The sequence below is a fragment of the Podarcis melisellensis genome (genome assembly GCF_964234715.1).
Source record: "Podarcis melisellensis genome assembly, chromosome: 7".
In the NCBI taxonomy this organism is placed as follows: domain Eukaryota; kingdom Metazoa; phylum Chordata; class Lepidosauria; order Squamata; family Lacertidae; genus Podarcis; species Podarcis melisellensis.
Window position 1 is genome coordinate 56,531,338 of NC_138539.1, and position 17,753 is coordinate 56,549,090.

The 17,753-nt window shown below is 41.2% G+C and overlaps 1 protein-coding gene across 4 annotated transcripts in view; it reads left to right on the forward strand.

Moving 5' to 3' along the window:
* Positions 1 to 555: 555 nt before the first annotated feature.
* Positions 556 to 17,753, forward strand: part of KCNG2 (potassium voltage-gated channel modifier subfamily G member 2) — a 46,572-nt gene continuing 29,374 nt past the window's right edge. The window contains exons 1-2 of one of the 4 annotated variants that reach the window (XM_081919458.1): positions 556 to 948; positions 1,239 to 1,444. The gene's annotated coding sequence lies outside the window, so the exon portion shown is untranslated. Of the gene's footprint in view, positions 949 to 1,238; positions 1,445 to 1,622; positions 1,668 to 1,882; positions 1,904 to 17,753 lie in introns of those variants that run through there. The other 3 variants (XM_081919459.1, XM_081919457.1, XM_081919461.1) reach the window with 3 other exon arrangements.

The window sequence follows — 17,753 nt, forward strand, 5'->3', positions numbered from 1 at the left end:
AATGAATGTGTAAAAGAAACTCGCCTGAAGGGAGAGTAAACAGTCTGGAGGCTGGTATGCAGGCTGTGGGGAGAGAGAGAGAGAGACCTTTGCTTTTAGATCAGCTTGGATCATTTTCATATTTTGTAAGATGCTAAGCCTAGGCTGGACATCGTATGAATATTTGGGACCCGTTTCATTTGATGTTTTCTGCTTTATTTCAATGAGTTCTGCCAGTAAAAGTTTGAATATTTTTATGGGTGTGGACAATGAGGAGCGTTTCTTATGCTTAATATCTGCAACACGTTGAGTGCTCGTCCAGAAAAGTTGAGACCCTCCAGTGCTATGCCCACGAGGCGCTTTCCTTCTCGTTGCTTAGGACTTCGTAGCAGCGGGGGGACCGCCAAAAAAGCCCCTTCGGGGCGCGCGGGAGGAGCGAGCCGCCCGCTTTCCCGCCCTCGCCGGCCTCCTGGGGCGCACGCAGCGCTCGCGCCCTCCGCAGCCCGCCCAAACGCGCGCCAATGCCGGGCGAGGCGCCCCTCCGGGAAGCGCGACGTAGGCGCCGCTCCTGCACCCGACGGCCTTTTCTGCGGGGCTTCTAGCGGCAAGCGAGTGTGCGCGCAGAAGGCGGCGCCTGAGGCGAGGTGGCGCGGGGCGGCGTCCTGCTCTCCCGCCCCGTTTCTGGGCTGCCTCCTCCGAGCCGGCAGGGCGGCTTCCTGCTCTTAGTGCCCGGACGGGATTGGGGAAGCACCTGCAGCGCGCCGCCGAGAGGGTGCAGCTTGCCGGGGCTTGAAGCGTCGCAAGGAGCCTGGGCTGGGGAGCGCGCAGCCTCGTCCCTTCCTTCCTATCCATCCGCGGGGCAAAAGGAGAGAGAGGGGAAAAGTCCGCTTTTGGTTGCTGCCGGAGCTTGGCGAGCGGCTTCGCAGCGCGAGGGAAGGAGCTCAGCAGGAGAGTTGCTGGAAAGTGGAGGTGAGCGAGCCAAGGAGCCGGCGCCGAGGCGTGCGGGAAGTTTGGGTAGGAGCTGCGAATTGGCCAGATCCGTTAAAAAAGGGGCTCCGCGCGCAGCCCGAGCTTTGCGGCGTGATTCCTCGGGTGCAAGTCCCGCTTGTTCCCGGCGAAGACCTCGTAGCATTGCAGCCTTAAAACGCGAGGATAGCGCCGTAGCTTAGCTAAAGGGGCTAGATATGTGCATGAGATCCGGTCCAACTTGATTTCAAAGAGAGAACCAGTTCCAGTATCTAAACGCCTCCTTTTTTTAGGTTACCAAGATTCTAAGGAAACCCCAAGTGCTCCCTTCCTTCTTGCCGGATGCAAGGAACTGGGTGGCGTAGATTGTCTGTAAAGCCGTTGGCAGGGACTTTCTCTGCTATTTTTCCTCTTGAACTCCTCAGATTCCTGCTGAAATGGAATGCTGTGGTGCATCGCCTGTTATCAGCCTAATGGTTCATCACGTGTAATAAGTCGAGTGAGTCTCCTTTCTTTCTTCTCAATGCCTGGCCTCCGTTCCTCGTTAGGCAGGAAGAAAGCAAACTTCAGGAGCTGCTATAGTTGATATTTTGCATTCTGGCTTAATAAACAAGGGCATAAAACAAAAGAGAACCAAAAAGTGAGATTGCTTACTTTCCCTTTTTTTTCCTCCAAAGTCCAGACCTCACTTTGCTCAAAATCTGCTCAGTGGCAGGACCAAGGTGTGTATGGTTTAGAATAGATCATCGTGTCTTGCATGGTATGTTTAGGGTGGTCTTGAATTCGTATGGGACGGGGTGGTGACTTGTAGTTTCTGTGACCCAGAGCCAAGCTGCTGTCAGGTTCTCATTACCTCCTTCATCCATAAGATAAATTATTGGTACTAGTAACTGCCCACATGGGAAATGGCACCCACTTTACCCTCATATGAAAGTAGGTTTTCCTGGAACTGTGATAGGTAAATAAATTTAAATATAATTTATAAGTGTGATATGCATCAAAGATTAGTTTTTTTAAAAAAGGTTGCATGATGAAAAATTAGTGGATTTTGTTTTTAGAAGGAGAACGCTATGTGTGTAAGCTATAATTGATCATCACTGTTTTGGCTTTCAGATAATTGGGCTTAGTTGTCATCATAGTGCCTTTTTATTTTCCTAAAGTGAATCTGCCTCTGCATTTTATAATGTAAGGATGAACATGGATGAACCAAGTGACCCTTAAGAATAAAACTTCACTTTTATCAAATTCAGTCATCCTTAGAACGGAAGAGCTCAGTATGTTTTTCAACAAGGGGTTATGGTGTTTTCACTTAAAAACTAGATGCCAAAATACTGTGCATATTATGCTTAGTATTTATAGAATATACTTTCTGGTTGCATGCACTGTGTTCACTGTACTGTGTTTAACAATATAATTTAAGATTTCATCTCTGTCGGGAATCTAATGCTTGTAGTTTAGCTCCCTTGTGTCCATTGTTTAAGGTCTCATTTGAAATTTAAGTGACAAAGAGGACTTGGACTTGTTTTGTTTGAGAAAGCCTTGTAAATGGTAAGAGCTAATCTTTCAAGAGCTGAAAGCATAAAGTCAGCTGCTTATTTATATTCAGGATAAACTTGTTTCAGTTATTCTGTACATTGGTGTATGTGTACATGAGACACAGCCCTTTTTTTGTCTTGGTCAAGCCCAGGTAAAGTTAAGGGAGACCTTAACTTGGTTTATGTCTTAGAGCAGCTTCTTAGAATTTGTTCCCTGCATGAGGTTGCCACCTGCAGAGGCAAGCAGTGTCATTATGACATATATATAGTTGCACGCCACCCCAAACTCTTGAGTGGTGCAATATTCCAAGTTCTAGGTGCTTACACAGGGATCATGTTTCCTTCAGAATGAGGGTCAGTGGAGATGGTCTCTTTATGTTACATGGTTTATTTACACATACAGTGGTACCTCGGATTGCAGACACTTCGGGTTGCAGACGCTTCAGGTTACAGACTCCACTAACCCAGAAATAGTACCTCGGGTTAAGAACTTTACTTCAGGATGAGAACAGAAATTGTGTGGCGGCAGTGGGAGGCCCCATTAGCTAAAGTGGTACCTCAGGTTAAGAACAGTTTCAGGTTAAGAATGGACCTCCAGAACGAATTAAGTTATTAACGTGAGGTACCACTTTATATACAACCCGTGATGGGGAGGATCACAGCATTAACACCCCAAGAGGGCCTTGCTGCCCCCATAGTCACAGCCTTGGATTCAAACAGAAATCAAACATCTCTCTGGCTTCCCAGCTTGTTGTCCCCACCCCCTTCTAGCTTCTAGCTCCTATCACTCAACTCTCCACTCTGGCCTTATGTCTTTCTAACTACCAACAAGTTGAGGGAGGGGGCTCACCTAATTGCCCTCTGGTGCTGAGCCACTTCCTTTGTTAATGGCCTATTTCCTAGGCTATATACCCTCACAAGGAATTTCAATCCTTGCTTATATTTTAACACTTGTAACTCTTGCTGGATCCAGAGATTAGAAGGGTTGCCAGCATACAGCCTACTCCCCTCATCCCAAACTCATACCACTATTATAAAAAAAAGGATTCTGGCTGCTCAGTCCTATGCAGGTCTACTCAGAAGTAACGTGCTTAGGGCTAAGTAAGGGTGTAAAGGACTGCGGCATAAGTTTGCCTGTTTAATCATTTATGACATATTCTGATTTGACAATGGTGTAACTGGAAATGAGTCTAGACTCAGTTTCGGAGATGAGATTAAAATTAGCTGCAAGAAAGCAATTGCCTTCCATCTGACTTCATGGACCATTTTACACTAAGAGTTTCGCCAAGTGTTTTTCATGCATATCCGCCCCCCCCTCTCCGCAAGACCCCCTTCTATAGCAAGCAATCTTGACTTTGTACCTGCATCTCCATTTTCACGCTCCTTGATGTTTCCACAGACTTTGCTTGTAGAGCATGTCAGATCTCACAAAGAGATATATCCCCTTCTGTAGTATATGGGGGAAAATGTTTTCCATGTTATGATACAAAACATCTTTCATTTGGTAATATCTGTTTATTACCTCAGCCAATGTATTTTCACAGTTGTCGATCCATTGGCAAATGGCATTTTCCTTTTATGGAAAGTTATTCAAAATTTATTTATTCATTTTTTTAATTCCCAGTTATCTCCCTCTTTCTCCCAAGAAGCCCAGGCCAGTGGGCATAATTTTATTTTATGTTTCTTTTCCCACTGTAGGTTAGGATGAAAGATGGTGCCTTGCTCAAAGTGTCACTGAGATCTTCATGGCTGAGCAGTTCCCAGCCTGATCCAACACTTTATGTGCGATCATTCAGACTTCTGGTGACACCACACTAGCTCTCCATTTATGTATTTTATTATTATTCTACAAAGTCCTGAGTACAATTCACAGAGCAATCCTGTCTACTCAAAAAGAAACTCTGTTAAGTTCAATGAGCCTTCCTCCCAGAATGTGGATACAGGATTTTAGCCAGATCCTGCAGTCCTGTAGCCCCTGATATGATGATCCAGCATCCATAGAAAGCTTCTTCTTCTCCAAGTTTGGAGAGAGAAACCTGATATTAGATGTTCTCTACCTACCGCTGTGGAAACATGCATGGGTCTTTTTCTACTTACATTGGGGTATTCTAAGGACACACCAGGAGGAGGCTTGGATCGAAAAACACAGAACCAAATAAGAGATGAAACTATGCCAGCCCAGGAACTGGCATATTTTATTTCCCTCTTGTTCCCAGTGGGAGGAAAATTGTTAACAGTCCCACCACCAGCATCCACACAATAAACAGAAAAGGATGGTCCCCTGACCTCACTTCCATTCTGCAAGGATGATAAGTCCATTGGATTGCAGTGGTTCAGCTACCTTTGGTAGTCTACCCTTGCACTGTTAATGCATTTTATTTGGTGGAAATGCCAACGAATGACAGCAGAAATGAGAGAACATGCATCAGAATTTACACACACTGTGCCTAATCATGTGGAATGGAAAAACAATTTTATTCAGGTGTTTTTGCGCTTTTTTTCAATTAGTTTTCTTTTTCATACCAGTACATTTCAGATGAGAAAACATGGAGCTCACAACACCTTGAGACAGAATATTCTCACTTGATATGTTTTGTATCAAGAATGAGCTTTTCGTTACTTTTTTTAAAAAAGGTAAACCTTTCATTTTTCAGAACTGAATATGGCGTAAAATTGGAATGCAGTAAAATATAAGATTGAAAGACTGCATCAAATAAACAAACATGTAATATAATTTAAAATATAACAGCAACGGGAACACAGTGGTATTGTCCCTCCCCCCAAAAAAGTTAGCAATACTTTACGATGGGGGTGGATAACTTGTTGTCCTCAAGACTCCCATTCCCATCAGTCCCAGCCAACATGGCCAATGGTCAGCGATGATGGGAGTTGTAGTCTGATAACATCTGGAGGGCCACAGGTTCCCTGCCCCTATTTACAAGGTAAGTGGAATGATGAGAGGGAAAGAATTACTTTCATGCAAGATCAAGGAATTAGTTTTTCTTTGTGTCTCATATAACATTTGAAGATGGGCATTTAGACTGTAATTCTATAATCTTGGAGTAAGCTCACTGAAAACGAGGATTGCTTCTGACTAGATGATGTAGGATTGTTCTGACATAAAATCCCAGTTCATCCTTGATTGTTGTCTCAGGGTCTTCTTATATTGCCTAGTTTCTTGAGGCCCCTGGAGTGGGGGTAGATGTAATAATTGGCAGTTTTTGTGGTGCGTTCCAGATAGCATTGTCCTGTAGCAGGTCTGTAGTTTCGTAGCATCCAGCCCACATTATTGAGCTCCTGCAAAGGTGCAATTTTGTTCGTTGGCTCACCCATTGCTTCAGTGAGCAATGTAGGAGTAATGGGGACATTATTGGTTAGTGCCTATAGCATCAGTTGAGGATAGTCGCTTTTCAGCTACAACAGCTCTCACAGCAAATTAAAAAGGAGAAAAATAATATTCTTGCATTAATTAACATTAGCATTTGTTAACATTAGTGTTATTTGCAAACCTAACCAAGATATAGAATAGAAAAGATTGAACAGTCAGGTGGTATCTCTGTCCTTCTGGCTCCTCCAGAAGGGTGTTGAACTCAGGAAGCCAACTGCAATCTCTTCAAGAGTCTCAGTCTGCTGCTTTTTTTGCACACATTAATTAACTTAAATATTAATTAGCTTAAATATATGCAGTCTTAAAATAGATCATTGCTTGCAATTGCCAATGCAGTTTTAGGCATGTCTATTCATTGGTGAGTCCCAGATATGTGTGTGTAGGACTGGAGTCTTAAGAATATAGTCCTGTGCATCTTTACCTAGCAGCAAGTCCCATTGAACTCAAGTGGGGCTTACTTCTGAGTAGAACTACACAGGATTCTGCTGCATCTAGAGTGTGCTGCTTCTTACTGGAAAATCGAGTGCAGGTTAAAAAGGTGACAGCCCCAAAAAGAAAGGAACCCACTTTTTAATGTTTGAGTATGACATAATGGGTTTAGAAAATTAATGAGAGCTGCCTGATGGAAATAATAAGAGTAATATCCAGATGGCAGGCTTGATCTGCTCTCAGTTTACTGTTTGCTGAATGGGAGGACAATCGGGTACTTTGAAAAACAGTTTTGTTTGCTTTTGTTTTATTTCCTGTATTATTCTTGTCATTGAGCCTGTCCTTGCCCTGTCATCGTGGCCATTCTCAGTGTTGATTTATGGGAAACTAGTATCAAGTTATATTGATTTAAATCAGGGGAGTTTAAGTTATTGACTTAAATCCCAAAGAAAATGGGACAGTTTAAAGTTCTGATTGAAATCAAGTTTCCAGATTTCTGATTTATATTTCTGTACTGAGTAGGGCATCCTAATGTGTACATATTGCTTGCCATAACAAGTAAAACATATCTGCTTGCAACTAAATAGAGATGTTATATTATCCACTACAGAATATTTATATCTGCAGAATTTATGTTTTTGCACTACAGAATTTATATCTGCATCATGTAGCAACTTGATAGAATTTTAAAAGTAAAAAAAAAAATCTGATCTAGCGTGTTTTAAAGAGATTTATTTGTTTTTAAATTGTTGTTTATTTATCATTGAAGATTTATTTTTGTTCACCCTGGCTAGTGGAGGAGAAAGACACAGCTTGCTGTAAATCAGGATAAGCAGTGGATCTGTTCCTATAAAGGACGTCTTTATTTATTAATTTTTGTCGTTTGTATCTCAAGAGTTGCCCCAGTAATCTGTGAACCACTATGGTGCAGGTATGAATCTTTTATGTTCTTCCTGTCCAGCAGTATCTACAGTACTTGAATCTACATCAAAGAGAAAGAGAACAGATGATCTCCCAAATTCCACCTAAAAAAAGTTCTGCATGTATTCTATTTGTGTGTTTCTTTCTTCTTCTTTTTTTAAGAAATACTTCTAGCTTTTAAGTTAACCTCTCTCCAGTATAAACGGTATAACATATCTCTGGGGTACACTGAGTGTATTAATAGTTTAAGGCTATATAAAGTTTTACACATAAATTGCTGCATATAGTTATGTTTGGTTTACATTTCTGAAGTTTTCTCCATCATCGTAGCATCTAGAGACTTAATTATTTCTGAGGAAAGCTCAGATGGTGGAGAACAAGGCAGTTGCTTCAGAGAAGTGCTGATACACTATATAGCCTTGCACAGGCTGCTACCAATCCCTTGTTATGCAAAGAGAAGAGAACAAAAAATACACATAAAAGGCAACACATTGAGGCTGAACAGATGGCCCCAGGGAGACAATTTAGAGTAGGACCTATCTCATGAGGGTGTTGCCTACACTGGGATTGCAGGACCCTGTACAGCACTAGCCACAATGACTATTCTATTTGCCAAGTGTGGCAGGAGAGGATGCCAAGTGTGGCAGGGAGATTCAACGACAATCAAAGAAACTCATATTTTTGGCTATACAACCAGAAACAGTATCCATGCCTGTCTTCAAGAGCGTGAGCTAGTCTACAGTTCTCCATGACATATTATTGTGAACAGGGTTTTTCAACGCTGACAAATGTGAAAGATGAGAAAAGAGAAAGCCTTCTTTATATTGATGAGATGAAAGTTTCTTTGTCTCAAATTAGACCTAATATAAATAAGATTACCTGGCAAAAGTAAGCTCACACCTCTCATGGGATTTATATACAGTACTTACCTAAGAGGTTTGTTTATAATTATATTTGGGGAATGATACATGTTCTTTTGTAGCTGTTTGGGTTTATACTTTCTGGGTGTCCCGTGATCATATTATAAAGTAGTTGTGTTCTGTGTTATAAATCAAGCACTTATATGAGTTGTTTGTTTTCCAATGTATTTCTTTCTTATCAATAAAAAAATGGGGTGACATGAGCAAATTTTTATTCTGAAAGTGTGGCCTAGGAAAAAAAGCTTGAGAACCGCTGGACTGGAGAAGGGGAACCTGTGACCCTCGAGATGTTGGTAGACTCCATATTTCATTGGCCCAAGCCAACATAGCTACTGATCAGAGATTTGTAGTCTACAAACATCTTGAGGGTCAAAGTTTCCCAATTCCTGCTGTAGATGTCATTTCCTATATATATATTGCTCAATTCTGCATCATCAAGGTCCTGCAACCCTCATGACCTTTTAGGCCTAATGCCAATGTTGCAGACTGAAGCATGGCTCTGAACTGAGAAGATTATTTACTTAATGAGGTCATAAATTGAAGTGATATTCAATGGACATTCCCCAGTTGAACATTTTTATTTAAAGTATAGCAATCAAGATGATTGCCTCTGATGACTTTAAATGTTTCTTTGTCCTAGGCTGACCTTTTGAGGAAAGATGCTAATCAGCAATGGGAAAATAATGCTAAAACACAGAACTCCAGAAAATAAATGTTGAGACGGGGCATATGTATCACAAATTCATGTCACTATGTTGTAACAGTTCATCCTTTTGTTTAGGATGACCAAAAATTGCAGTATGTTTCCAGTGTAGTTTGCAAAACTATCTAGCATTGCAGTCATTACCAACCAATTTCCTCAAAAAGTTAAGAATACCCAAAGTTGACCCTTCTTGAATTTGATGGACATTACAATTCTTGGCATCAGCCAGAGATTTTAGAGTATGACCCCCCCGACAAATACTACTGCTTCTTAGCAGTTTGAAAGCATGCCTGTGCAAGTGAATAAATAGGGACTGCTGCGACAGCAATGTAAATGGCAATTCCGTGCGCTCTGGCTTCTGTCACGGTCCTCCGTGCGCCAGTAGTGGTTTAATCATGCTGGCCACATGACCCGGAAAACTGTCTGTGGACAAACTCAGACTCCCTCGGCCTGAAAGTGAGATGAGCGCCGCAACCCCATAGTCCAGTTGCCTTTGACTAGACTAAACCGTCTAGGGCTCCTTTACCTTCCCTCCCACCTTATTAACAGCACTGTGAGGCTTTTGTGAGGCTGTTCCAGAATAAGTAATCTGATAATTTCTTACCAAAAGTGTAATCAGTATTGCTGAATCATAGAATTGTAGAGTTGGAAGGGACCTCAAGGGTCATCTAGTCCAACCCCCTGCAATGCAAGAATCTCAGCTAAAGCACCCATGACAGATGGCCATCCAACCTTGGCTTTAATGAAGGCAAGTCCACAACCTCCTGAAGGAGACTGTTGCGCATTTTAAGAGCTCTTACTGTCAGAAGGTTCTTCCTGGTGTTTACTCAGAATCTCCTTTCTTGTAACTTGAAAACAAGCTTGCTCCATCCTCCGTGTTGACAGCCCTTTAGATATTTGAAGATGGCTATCATATCACCTCTCAGTCTTTTCTTTACCAGGCTAAACATACCCAGTTCCCTCAACCATTCCTCATAATTCTTGAGGTTTCTAGACCCAGCTTGAGAATTACTCTACTATAGATTTGTTGCATTTTTGGTTTTTAAGTTCCTTAAGAAAATGTTTTATGCTGTACTACAGGATGGTTTCTTTTTAAAATGACGCAATACATGGGGGGGGGGGATTGTTTTAAAGAGTTTCATTCTTTTTCTGTTTGGATTTGAAAACTTTTCTAACACCTGTTCTTCCTCTTCTATTTTGTTAATTTTATTAAGAGCAATCTTCTCCAGTTGTAATTGAGCACTGTTGCCATATCACATTCAGAAGGTACAGTATCTTTTATGTTGGGGCGGTAGCTGACTTAGAATAGCCATGAATCCAACATCTGCAGGACTCTCTGGTAGAGACCTTGATAGTACTTCTTGACAGATTAGTTTACTGGTAAAATAGATCATCCTTCCTTGATGTTGTGCCCATCAGCTGTGGCGGCTGGGCCTGGTGGGAGCTGTATTTCAAAACATCTAGAGGGCACCAGGTTGGGAAAGGCTGTCTTAGTTCACTGGCACAATCATTCTGAGATGCCCTTTCACACTTTGTCAGAACATGTCTCCCTTGACGGAGACAGCTGAAGCAGGAAGAAAGACAACTAGAGCACAAGTAGTTCTCATCTTTCTCTGAAGCTGGCCAATTGCTAAATATATCATTTTTGAAAGACTATGCTGTGGCAGTCGTGGCAGCAAAGTAACTTCCCTTCTTGGCTGCCAATGTGTCTGCAAAGTCTTGTACAGTAGAGCTGTTTTAGTTGGTAAATGAAAGAGAGAGAGCAGACCAAATGTAAACAGAGCAGAGCAGACAACAGCAGCAGCAAAAGACAAAACCTCAGAAGAATATGGAAAAATAGGACGTTTAACATTGGACATCTTGTTGTTTCACTAAATTTTTATACATTTTTTTTCAGTACCACCTTGAAGTTTTGTCATTGTGTTTGCTTTTTCCAGTTGGTGCATGACCTGGTATGACCCAGCACTCTTCATCTGAACGTTGAGTCATCATCTGTTTGCTGGAATGAATTTGCTGTTGATGGTGCAGGCAAAATCTTTTGAATTCAGTTCAACTTGGGGGTCCCAAGTTAGGGTGCAGAGTTTGAGTGTTCTTCACCTCAGTTTTGTCCTGTTCATTTGGATCATTTTCAGTCTGCCTCTCCCTAAAGCAGACTCGATTGTGGGGTAGTATGTGCCCTGGGTGCTCACTGGAAGGACAGATCGTGAAGCTGAGACTCCAATACTTTGGCCACCTCATGAGAAGAGAAGACTCCCTGGAAAAGACCCTGATGTTGGGAAAGATGGAGGGCACAAGGAGAAGGGGACAACAGAGGACGAGATCATAGAATCATAGAGTTGGAAGAGACCACAAGGGCCATCGAGTCCAACCCCCTGCCAAGCAGGAAACACCATCAGAGCACTCCTGACATATGGTTGTCAAGCCTCTGCTTAAAGACCTCCAAAGAAGGAGACCCCACCACACTCCTTGGCAGCAAGGTTGGGACGACAGAGGATGAGATAGTTGGACAGTGTTCTCGAAGCAACCAGCATGCGTTTGACCAAACTGCGGGAGGCAGTGGAGGACAGGAGTGCCTGTCGTGCTCTGGTCCATGGGGTCACAAAGAGTCGGACACGACTAAATGACTAAACAACAACAACATGTGCAGCTTAATGGAGACTGGGTTCTTTGCTGTTTGGGGTTGTTAATGCCTCATTAACATTAGGAGAAGGCCAGCTTTGCAGTTCAGCTCTGGCTCAAAAAACTACTCTTGCCAACTGTGGCCCTGTCTCCAGCCTTTCCTTTTTGAAGCAGGCTATTGAACAAGCAGACGCTATTGAATTGCATCAGGTTTCTAGAACCGTACCAGTTTGATTTAGTAGTCTGGTTATGACACTGAGATGCCTGTTACTGTCTTGATGGAGAACCATTTTTGAATTCCAGAATCCAAGCAGAAGAGGGTTCAAGTTAGTTTACAGTAGCAAAATCAACACTTTTGTGGCACCTTACACACTTAACACATTTACTCTGGCATGAACTCTTGTATCAAATTCATCTCCACAAATCAATCAGAGTATCATATTCAATCAAATACAGGACATCTGATCTATTATTTGTTTGTGCTCTGATAACCCAGTAATACTTAACAAGCTGCCCTGGGACTTCTCTTAACTGGCTCACAGCCCACAGGGAGCATATTGCTCTTGTACCTTATGCCTACTTCTGTGACAAGCCATAAACCACACACGGAGTGCAGATCCTGTCTTGAATAATAATGGTATCTTCCTTCTGCCACTGAAGTATGTTATATTACACACACACCCTGAACAGCATATCAAAAAGTATTGGCTCTACTCAGCACAGCCTAGACTTGAGCGTGTTCCTTTGGGACCTTGTGAGAGGAACAGATAATGTGTGTGTTTTCTGAAAACTGCCATTCCAAATCTATATAACTTTTACCATCTTCTGAGTCATCAAATGTCTCTAGTTGGCAAGTCATGTGGATGAGCAGAGGTTCTTTGAGTGTTTCATAAGGTTGCCTGTAAAGCTAGTTTTTTAATCTCAGCATTGTCTTTTCAGTTTCCCTCTTTCTCCATTACATGCTCTCTGAAAAGTAGAATATTGGCCATCACTTTTGTAGTGTTGCCTTTCCAGTTTCACTTTGTGATAAAGGTAATAGTCTAACACAGAGGTTTTCAACCTTTTTGAGTCCACAGTTCCCTTGGCAAACTACATGAAGCCTGCACTCCCCCCCCCCCAATAAGATTTATATTCCACTTGATTGTCAAGAAAAACTGCAACTTTGAGGTCCGCAAAGCATAGCTAACTAACAATGGATTGTGGCTTCCTGGGGGCTTCACAGCTCTTCTGTTATCCATATCAGGCAGACACCTCTGTTAACTTGCATACATGGCCTGTGGGTTGGATTCTGCTTGGTCACAAGTTGCAGAAGTCTGTTAAAAAACCATTGCAGGGCAGAGGCTTAATGACCTGGTTGTATTGCAGCATGACCTGAATAGCTCTGGTGTATACCAGAGACAGAAATAAAGAAGCTATACTTGACTTCCTCCCTTCATAACTGCTGGGTATAGGATTGCACCCTTTGGGTTTGGCAGAATGAGTACAGGAAAGCTATATAGTGTCTAATTGGACTTCAAAGAGTTTCTTCAGTAATTCTATGAGATTCTGAAGTAGAAATGCTTGATTGATTCAGAGTTTGTATTGTCCCATGCTTTCTGCATCTTCCGCAGTTAGAGGTTCTATGGGTAAAGAGCACTGGAGCTTAATCATGTCTTTGTAATGTCTTACATTAGATCATAGGATAGCATCAGTTGCTGAAAGAGAGTGACGGCACCTTAAGAAGCTTCAGCAATAAACATTGGTGAAATACAGCCCATCATCAGCCAGATTTACAGGAATATAGTCACAATATAGTTCAGGGAGGTTTCTTTTATTAAAAAAAACACAGGTCAGACAGTATATGGAATTGTGATAATTAAATTATTAAGTTATTCACAGTGATAATTCATTAAAACAAACAAATAATTGTTGTTTGTAACCAGACATCTTGACACTGGTAGGCTAATTAACATAATTAGCTTTTCTCCAATTCAGTCTACAAGTGATAGTAAGAGTATCCCTCTGGAACAAGTATATGGTGTGTGTGTGTGTGTGGGAGAGAGAGAGAGAGAGAGAGAGAGAGAGACTATTTCTTGTGGAGATGGGACAGTTAATTGTGCAAATGAGAACAGGAGTGGGGATCCAAATGCAGAATTCTTTTGTCTTCTTTGGGGGGGGGGTTATTTTAAGATTAAGTGCACAAACCTTTGTATATTTACTTAAAAGAGTATCCACTATGTTCAATAGTGGATAACTGAAATTAACTTCATTTCAGTTAATTGTGAATAGTAGTGCAACTTTAATTTTTTTGGCCTTGGATTCTGTTGTCTTGTTTCATATTAGGTACACTGAAAACTTGGCTTTTGCCCAAGAGTGGTTAGTCTCTTTTCACAAAATGCCTTTGATGATATTATAAACGTTAACTCTTGGGAAATAGATAGGATGTCCTTAGAGGAATACTTTAAAGTCTGTTTAGCTTTTAATTTTGATATCTAATATGCTTTCTTTTAGAGTGGCCAAAGGCTTCCAGTGTTTAACAAGAACATTAATAAAAATAACTTTATCAGTGAAATGTAGGAAGACCTACATACCTGGTTATATTTCTGTGTTATTACTGATATACCCTTTACCCTCTGCAATAGACAACCTTGATCTGCCCTCTCTTCCATTCCTCACCTGCCACACTGGCTTTTTTTATGTGGTATTGACATATCCTCATATGAACCTCAAAACCAGGTTTGTTGACAAGCAGGACTTAGGAAGGCCTCACTGCAGTCATACTGAAAAATTTAAAAGTTACTCTCTAATTTATATAAATGTGCATTTTAAAGTTCAGGATGTTTACCTTTAATGTTGCTATTACATGATGCAGACTTCAAATCTAATTATTTTTGTAGATGCAATAGCAAAGATTATTGGTTCCAAAGGGCAGGGAAATAACCACACCAGCTTCAGGGCAGTGCTCCTTTTCTTCCCTGTCCTGGGGGGTCCCTGAATCTGCTCCAGACATGCTCCTGAAACTTGCCTCTCTATGGAACATTGCCAATGGAGCATCCATGGTGGCAGAGCTTTCCACTGTCAGTTAAGGGAAAATACCAGCAGCAGAACACCCTCTCTGCCCTTGGAAAGGGAGGGTTGCACCCTAACTTATATAGAGCACCAGCAGATACATTGTTTTGCCCATTTTATTTCTCTAATTCTCTGCAGTCAGCACATCCACAACATTCTGTACCAAATCATAATGGTATGGGTTTTTTTTAAACTCCAATAAGAATTTTCGGAAATAATAAAATAGTTATCTACTGTAGTCTCATAGCTGTAAATTATTCAAACCCCCTGAGCTTTCCTATCCCAATAAGTCCATTCAATAATTTTAATAAGCATTGTATTTATCCAGCGTTTGCTGTAGAATGCTTATTTAAATCCCACAACACGCATATTTGATACAAACTGTCAATAAAATATAAATAAAGTCTATTACGTAACTAGATCTTCATCTTCTTCTCTCACAAAGACCATTTTTTCCCTGTTACCTGAATATAAGAAAATAACAAGTTGGATCGAAAAGTGTTATATATTTTAATAGAAAATGTACAGAGATTTCAAGAGAAGTCATTTAAAAGCTGTTTCCTAAAGGTACAACAAAAGTGAATGCCAAAAACTGGCTGCGGGGTATATCTTGCCTCAGTGTTTCCATCTGCAAGGGAAATTGGTTGTCTTCATATTTGCTGATTGGAACTTTGTAGATAAAATATTGTTAATAATAACATTGGGCTCCGTTAACAAATGACAGAATGTTTTGTGCTCCCACGTATAAATTTTAACAAATTTAGCAATAATGTAAAGACATAAAAGAGAAAGTGAGCCAGAACATACAACTTCGTTTAGGATCTTAGGGCACAGACCTCATGGAAACAGAAGGTCTGGGAGAAAATATAGAATTATCATATTGCCTGCTTTAAATCGTTAGTTATGGGGGATTGGCAGGGACCAGTTAACAACCGTCACTTAACCCCTGAACATTCTTTGGTGAGAGAGATTGGCTTGGCTGAACTTTTACCATCATTCATTCTAGGTCTTCACAGTGCCGTAGCGTGGGGGGTGCAGGGGGGGCCGGCCGCACCGGGCGCAACATCTGGGGGTTAGGGGGTGCAAATCCACAGGTTAGGGGGTGCAAATCCATGGGTTAGGGGGCACAAATTACTTGCCTTGCCCCGGGTGCTGACAACCCACGCTACGCCACTGGGTCTTCAACAGAATAGTCCGAAGGACTTTTCCCAGGCAAGACCAAATGTTGGAGATTATTGTGCCCTCCCTTTCTTCCCACATCAGTCTGTGGCACCTGTGCAGATTCCTCTATTCTGGTTAATCATACAAGATGTCCAGGAAAAATAATTATGGATAGATTGGAATGATTAATTTGTGTAGTCATCTATACACAGATGGTGTTAATTGGCCTGCAGCCTGATGCAAATTTACAAGGAATTCGCATTGCCTTCTTGTAAGTCATTTGCAAGAAATAAATTAGAATAATGATAAAATGTGAACGACTCTGTGGTTTTCAGTTATTTAAAAATGTTACGTGTGCCCTTCATTTAAGCATATAAAATTACTTGCACAAGAACAAGCGGCCCCCTTGTGATACTGTAAATCCTCACCGGCCTTTTTTGGTCCAGAATTCTTTGCTCCAAGCCCATTTTGTACTGGCTGGTTAGCAAGTGGCAGCCATTCGCTGCTTCTGCTGCTGGAGGCAGGATTTACACTTTCTGCCTCCCCATATATATTAACATTTAACTCTGAAAATATAATTGCTTTTGGAACAAATCCTACTCAAGAGGGAAATTGAAGAGCAGCTGATAAAACCCTGAAATGAAATTAAAGCATTAAACCTGGTTAGTTTTGCAGATTTTTTTCTTTTCAAGTTCACACACTGTTCTCTCTGGAGAACACAGAAGTGTGGTGACCCATAATAGATTGTTTTCATGTGCTAATAGCTTGGCAAGTGCGAACTTAATATCTGTTTCTAAGACATTCCTGATAGCTCACAGTCATATTGTTAGTCGTCTCTGAAAGTAGCTGCCATTGCACATTAGTCACTGTAGTTAACTTCACCATAAAAGCTACAATAAACTAATAACAGTCTTCCTATTTGTTCCTTTCCTTTGTCAGTAACCTGGTTATTGCCTGTCTGCCTTCCTTGGCTAAGCCACATCAATCTAAACCAAATCTGCTTAGAGGAGACAGCAGACCCAGGCGAAGTCACAAAGATGACTTCACAGTGAGAGACAGAAATGGGTATTCACATAGATTTTTCATTTTGTTGAATGCCTGGCCTGTATGCAACTAACAGTCCTTCGGAAGTTCAGGTTATCATACTGTGCCTTGGCAAGAAGTGCTATAAAAAGGATGGTAAAGAATTATTATTTTTTTATTAACATTTCTATACTGTTCTTCATCAGAGGATCATCACAGGGCCATTTACAATATAAAAACACAAGGCTCAGCTGTTGCTGTTCCTCCTTCATTACTATGTTCTGCAAAATAGGAAGTCTAAATTCTGTGCCACAAGAAAATAATAAGAATAAGAATAAAATAAGAATAATTTATTATTTATACCCCGCCCATCGGACTGGGTTTCCCCAGCCACTCTGGGCTGCTTCCAACAAAACATTAAAAATACAAGAAAACGTCAGACATTAGAAACTTCCCTAAACAGGGCTGCTCTTAGAATAAATGATGCAGTTGCAATTATTGTATATGCAGATATACTTATTTGTGTAAACTTTTAGCTCCCTTGCTCTCTACGATTGTTCTGTGACTGACTGAATGGCATTCAACTCAGAGTAGATCTGTTGAAATTAAGACTAACTTAGTCATATTTATTAATTTCAATGGGTATACTCTGAGTGAAACTTAGTGGGTACTACCCACTGTATTTGCCTTCGGTGGCTGAACTTTCAGAAGGCTTGTCCTCTGGGAATTTTTCTTAACCAGCTGCCAGCACCAGTCACTAGGATGTGCCCAGCTCCTTATACAACAGACACTCCTGGTCATAGGGATAATTATTTTACTAACATGCTTTCACAATTGATAGTTGATTTTAATAGGTTTCTTTCATGTAAACGTGTGTGTTCTTAGCTAAAACCTTCCTTTGCATTGTGGCGTCTGATGTTCTTACATTGTCCTTTATACTGTACTCTGTTTAGAAGTGAGCTACATACATACACACACATACCACAATATAAATTTAAAGCACTCTTATACTACTTGAAGAATCCTGGCTTCTCCCAAAGACTCTTGGGAATTTTAGTTTG